A 6366-nucleotide genomic window follows, 5' to 3' on the forward strand; every position below is an offset into this window, starting at 1 on the left:
GCCCAAGGAGCCGCGCTCACTGGAGGAGTTTGGTTTTTGCCAGCTGCGAGGGGCTGTGGGAACATGCACTTGCTGCCCAAGCGGCTCCATTCTCAGCGCCCGCTGCATCACCGAGAGAGGGAGGAAAGGGAGAGGGAGCAGAATCAGATCCCTCCCTCCTAATGGTTTCAATATGCGGCCGGTGGAGCCTTGCGCTGGAAGTGCCGTGCTGTTTCGTGGCCAGCTTGGCTGCAACTCAAGGGATGGAGAGCCCCAAAGTGAACCCGGGACCTGCTGAGGTGGGAGGCATCCAAGCACGGTGCCTTCTGCCCCCACCGTTCTGCTCGTGCCATGCCGTGCTCTGCAACACCTGGATATCAACCCAAAAAGCAGGGCTGTGATGTCAGCGGACCCAGCAGGTGGGAAGCATCCTACCTGGGGGGAGAAGTCACCCTGCAAGCATTGCTCCTGCATTCCGGCCCAGGTGGGGCAGAGCCTCCCCCCCTCCACCTGCCCCCCTCCACATCATAATTTTGGGCCATTTTGACTGTGGGTTATCACAAAAATGTGAAATTTCTTTTATAGGGGTGAAATGGCAACACTGACAGGCACGGGGAGCAGGAGGGAGTGGCACGTGTGGATGCATTGCAGGCTGGAGAACACTCGTCCTGCTCTCCCGCCTCCTTCCCCCTAAATATTGCAACAAAAACAGAAAAAGTCCTTGTTGTCATCATCAGCTCTGTGGAAAAAGCTGTTTTTTTGGCAGAGCTTCAACAGCCATTAGCCAGAAACCCCCAAGCCCCTCCAGTGTGCAGGCGCATGCTTCGTGGTGAGCTTTATGAAAAGACCATTTGCTGCAAAAATTAGGTTGTTGTTTTTTTTCTGGTAAATATTTTTTTTTGCTGCTGTCAAAAATCCAATTTTCCTTCCAGAAAGAAAAGAAAAAAAAAAAAAAAAGAACCCGGTGGAAAGTTTGCAGCCGGGGAGCGCTGGCGGCATGCCCCGGGTGCAGCGGGAGGTGGGAGAACGCCCTGCTGTGTGCATGCTCAGCAGAAGAAAAAAAAATAAAAACAAAACCCAGAAAAGAAGATCTGGGGAAGAAAACAAACAAAGAAAAAGTAAAGCTGGTGGGTGTTTCTGGCAGCAGAGGCCCCCAGCCCCAGCTCCCTGGCAGCCCCTGCTGGGCGGAAGGGCTGCAGAAGCATCCCAGCAAGCGGCATCGCCAGCTTGGGTCGGGATTTTTGGCAGCACTGGGGTGTTTGTCCATCAGAGTGGAGGCTGCAGCACCAAGTGGAGCAATCCCTCCTCGTTCAGAAACCTGCAGCTGGACAGGATCCCGTGGGATGGACAATGTGCTGGTGCAAGTCTTGTGTCCAAAACCCTTCCCAGCCCACCAAAGCCTGGGTCCGGTGAGTGCCCGCCCGGCATGCCAGCACCTGCCTTCCCGCGGAGCGAAAAACAAGTCGCTAAGTCACAGCAAAACCATGAAAGAAAAACCACAGAGACCTAAAGCGCCTCTGAGTCACTCCCCCAGCCCGCTGCGCCGTGACATTCCTCCAAAACTCGCCGCCACCTGCGGACGGCCCCTGACTGCTGAGTGGTGCCTGGACCTCTGGCACGGCACGGTGTGACACAGCACGGCACGGCACAGCATGGCATGCACCCGGCCAGCCCCGCTGCAGGAGTGTGGGTGCAGGATTTAACAGCTGGAGGGAGCACAAGTGGGACTGATGCTGGCTACGTGGTCGCATCCCCAGCACCTTGCCGTGCTGTGCTGCGCGCACACCAGATCAGGCGGTGATATTCGTGCTCTCCCTCCTGCTTCCAGCACCTTCCAGACTGCCCAAACCCCGTGCCCAGGTGTGCAGGGCCAGGGACAGCCGCTGCCATCTCACAAATGTGAGAGCAGAGCTCAGGGAGGCAGGGGGGACTGCTTCCAGGGGCTGAGCATGGCCAAAACTGGCCCCAAGCTGGTGCCCTGCACAGCCCAAACCTTTCCTTCACCTCTTTCCCGTAAAATCACCCGTATATATATTTTTTAATTGTAAAAAATACTCGTCTGAAACTTGAATGGAGATTAAACATTCACAGAAAGTGCTATCAGGATTAGTCACTGGTTGTAACATCGCTATTTACATGAGTCATGGAGGCTGAGCCGCGCTGCTCACAAATTAAATCCCCGCCAGGTTTTCAGTTTTTGGGCTGTCCTCGGGAGACCTTTCGGTAACTTTTCTCCGGTTCTGATCATCACTGGCAGCTGCTCCCCAGCTCGCGTGTTTACCGAAATCCCTGCCCTGGCTGCAAGAGGCTTCGGCGCACGATTACATGCCGGGGCCAATTTGGGCGCGAGGTGACGCTCGCTCACCCGACGCAAGCCGGGATCGCTCCCCGCTACTGTTTTCCCCACTATTTGAGTGATTCTCCCCATTTCTGCTGAGGACACCACAGGGGAGCAAGGCCGTGGGCCAGGGTGGAGGCATGGGTGACTGGAGGGTGGCAGCGGGGCTGGGTGGCGGTGCCGACAGAGGTCACTGTTGCCAAAAAACCGGCGGGGCAGTGGGTGCGCCACCCGAAAAAGGGAACTTTGGGGGGAAGAAGGCACCGATTGGGCCGGCTGGGTTTTGAAAAGGCGCCGCGCTCCAGCAGCCACAAGGCAATGGGGATCCAGTGGTCCCCGCGGGGCGATGGGAGGCTGCAGGAGAGGAAAAGCCAAGGGAAAAGCTGTGGTTTTGGGGCAGGGAGGGCGCGGGGGCTGCCACGTGATGGGCGCTGCGTGACGCTGAGGGGCCCGCTGTGGCTGGGGTCACCGTGTGCTCACCTCTCCCTCAGCGCCAGGAATTCAAACATGAGAAAAGGAAGAAAAGGAAGAAAAGAAAGAGGCCCTGAATGCTGCCCCCCGGTCCTCACCCAAAGCCCAGGTGGAAGCATGCAAAGAGGTGGTGAACACTGTGTGAAACCCCCCCCCAGAATGGTGACCAAGCCCTGTGGATGTCAGCCCACAGTTCGAGGCAGCCTGGATGCGGTCCCCAGCTGTTCCAGATGTGGGAAGGAGACAGGGGAAGAGCCCCGGACACCCCGGGTGGCCCCAGCTGTGCAGGGAGGGACCCCCAGCTCCTCCAAACCCAGCTCCTTGCCGTGCCCCTCCAAACCCCACTCCCCCAACTGCATCACCACAGCACCCACAAGCAGACTGCTTGCAATTTAAACACAAAATTCATATAATGCACCCTGAGCTGAGGGCAGAGCCCAGCCCAAGCAGCAAACAGCAGCACGAGGATCACAGGCATTGCAAAAACCATGTATATGTACTTTTGCAATTTAAATTGCAGCAGATAACGTGCATTAAAGTGCAATTGAGATGACCAGCAGACAAAGGAACCACGCTCAGCGTTTTAAACGGCTCGCAAAGATCTGTCCCCAGCAGCAAGCAGCACCTTACCCTGACCAGCCAGCGGAGCAGGCACCGGGAGCGAGCGTGGGCTCCACGTGGGCCGGGAGCGAGGCTGGCATTCGTAACGGGCGCCAGAGACGCCAAGCCGAAACTCCCCCGCCGCTCTGCCCAGATCATTGGTCCAGGTCGTGGCGGTGGCTGCTTTCAAATTCTGTTAAACCTTAAAAAGGAAACAGGAAGCCTCTCGGCTTCATGCAGCTTGAGAGAGGCTCGCACACACACGCACACCCACGCGCTTGCCTTCCTTCCCGAGGCTGAGTGACTGTAGGCAGCCCCCGGGCAGGGCTGCTGGTGCGGGGGGACCCGCGAGCATCCTCACCTCTGCCACACATGGCACCTCCCCGCGCAGGCTGGCTCCAAACCACCTTTGCTTTTTGGTTTCGGTGCGTGGTCAGCTGGAGTGGCATCTGCCCGCGCTGGTCTCTGGTGCCACCATGACCAGAGGGGGACACGGGCTGCGGGCGCCGTGCCCGTGCCCAAAACCTCACCCATCACCCAGCAGAGAGATGGGCACCGGCACACCACCCGTTCAGGATTGTCTCTTGAAGTCCAGCGTTTTTGCTGTATGCTCTTTCCACCCCCAGCATGCACAAGGCAAAGGAAGTAGCAGCTAATCCCATGCGATTCTTTTGTTTATTTGTGGTGCGGGCTTTAGGCTAACACAATGTTTGTCCTCATAAAGCCGCGGGCGGGGAGCTGGGGAAAGCATGGGTTTATTTGCTTTGGGAAGTGAGTGTTTGATGCGTCACATTTCTGCAATTTAGGAGGAAGAAAAACTTCCCCAAGCTGCAACCAGGGGCTGAAGCCTGTGCACCCCCAGGTACGTGTTACAGGCAGTAGTAAGGGTATCTGCCACAGCATTCCTCACTGCCAATCACAGCTCCACACCTTGCCGACGGGCAAGCATCAGGTGTTGATATCTGCCCTGTATAAACCTCCTGTGGACAGACACTGCAGGAGCACGAAGGGCAGAACCAAAACCAAGAAGGTCCCAGAGCTTCGTCTCCCAAAGTGAGTTAGCTTGAGCAATGTGCTCTGGCTAAAGGTTTCAAAAAGCACCCTGAGGACATCTGAGGCAGCTCGGGCCCCAGGGGCACGGGCTCTTTCTGCACCCCTGGGCCTGGCCTGAGCTGCAGTCCTGGGGAAGGCAGCAGGTCAGGCTAAGCTGGGCCAGTGGGGGAGCACAGGCACTCAGGTGGCTCGGGTGACAGCCACCAACACGGGACTCCGGCAGGCAGGACAGCGTGGCTTGATGTCAAGTGAGAGAAGCGGGGCTTTCCACACTTCTTTCTTAATGGTTTATTTCACTCACACAACAAAGGAGGTGTCTTTAGAGTAGGTGGGTTTTGTTTTTCTTTTTCAGCAAAGTAAACCCCAATGCCTCTGGTTTCCAGCTGTCAGAGAAGTGCTGCGAGGTGCTCCCCTCTCCTCTCCCAAATCTCAGCTGCACGTCCTTGCCCCCAGGACTGAGCCACCTCCCCGCACACTCTGGGCAGGAACTTCCCTCAGGACACATCTGGTTTCCTCTTGCCCTTGCTGCTCCACCCGTGAATGCGCTGTGTCAGGCTCATCCTCTTCTGCAACCCTGCTCTGACCTCTGGAGCTGGGGGGCTGGAGCCAGCAGTGGGACCAGGGGAATCTTTCAGCCCTGGGCCACTCGGTGCAGCGGAGAAAATCCAGCCGCTTGCTTCCTATTGCCAACACGAGGAGCTGTGCAGCCCACAGATAGGTTAGGGAAGGCGGCTTGCGCCTGAGCTGCTGCTCCAGGGCAGCTGTGTTTGAGTTTTGTGCTTTGTCTGTCGTAGTGGTTAACCTCCCTTGGAACAGAACTCCGACTTTCCTACAGTGGGTGCCCAAGGAAATTAGATCAACTTCTGAACAGCTTTAAAAAGGGGAGGGGTTGGGATTTGTCATCAGCTTGACCTGGCTGGTATGCAGGTCCTTGCTTCAGGCCATCTTAAAGCCACTGAAACCCTTGTTTAATAGTCAAATGTTGTTTTTAATAACATTGAGAAAGTTTGTAGATTTTTTTCTATTTCTTGCTTTCTTCATGATCACTCCTAGTTGTCTTCATCCATTTCTCCCCTCCCTAAGGCCCTCTGGCTCCCCTACTCGAGGGTTAGGAAAAAAGGGGATCAAGATGTGCATAAGTCCCACAGAAAAAGATCAAATTTGAAATTTCAGAATAAGCAAGTCCAACAACTTGGCTCTGGCTGCTTTTCTAGTAGTAATCATTCAACCTCTGGCTGCTTTTATTGGAGTAACTCCACCTGTTTTATGAAAAATTAAGTGACTTGTCTGCCCAGAACAAATATAGACACAGCCGTGCTCCAAGTTCAGTGCTCTGGGGAAATACATAAGGCATCATAGGAGAGATGAAGGAAACACAAACGAATGCCCAATTATTTAAATTGTCTGTAACAAGTTTCAGTGCTTGCCCAGACGTAACGTAACATAGTGGAGGCAGGTGTTTTCTCAGCAGCAACTGACTAATTGCAGAACAAAGATCAGAAAAGAAAAAGAAAAGATGTAAACAGTGCAGTATTGAGTATATCACTTAAGAGTGGGAGCAAAACAATTTAGACTCATGGAGTGCTTATGGAAGAGATGTACAGTAGCATTTATGAGACAAAAAAATAAAAAAAAAAATAAAAAGAAAGACTGAAAGATCATGCCAGTTCTTGAAAAGCATACTTGGCAAGATGTGAGCGGCATGGCAGGTGGCTTGCTTTCCCTTCCAGCCTGAGACCCAAGAGGAAAAGCAAGTTTGGCATCTTTTGCGCTGCCTGTCTCCTAAAATCTACTGTACCTCATGGAAGTGGATTAAGATACATCACAAACAAAGAAGCTATTAAAAAAAAAAAAAAGGGAAATTATATGGTTCTCAGCCAAGGTCTTTTCAGAATTCACCACAAAAGATGCATCTGAAAATAATC

The 6366-nt window shown here is 54.1% G+C and overlaps 1 long non-coding RNA gene across 1 annotated transcript; it reads left to right on the top strand.

The window, feature by feature from the left end:
* The first annotated feature begins 348 nt into the window (after window positions 1–348).
* On the top strand, window positions 349–2077 carry LOC136790324 (uncharacterized). The gene is made up of 2 exons (XR_010830035.1): window positions 349–463; window positions 565–2077. It is a non-coding gene; the product is annotated as an uncharacterized lncRNA (long non-coding RNA).
* Window positions 2078–6366: the final 4289 nt, after the last annotated feature.

The sequence above is a fragment of the Anser cygnoides genome, chromosome 3 (genome assembly GCF_040182565.1).
Source record: "Anser cygnoides isolate HZ-2024a breed goose chromosome 3, Taihu_goose_T2T_genome, whole genome shotgun sequence".
Classification (NCBI taxonomy): Eukaryota; Metazoa; Chordata; class Aves; order Anseriformes; family Anatidae; genus Anser; species Anser cygnoides.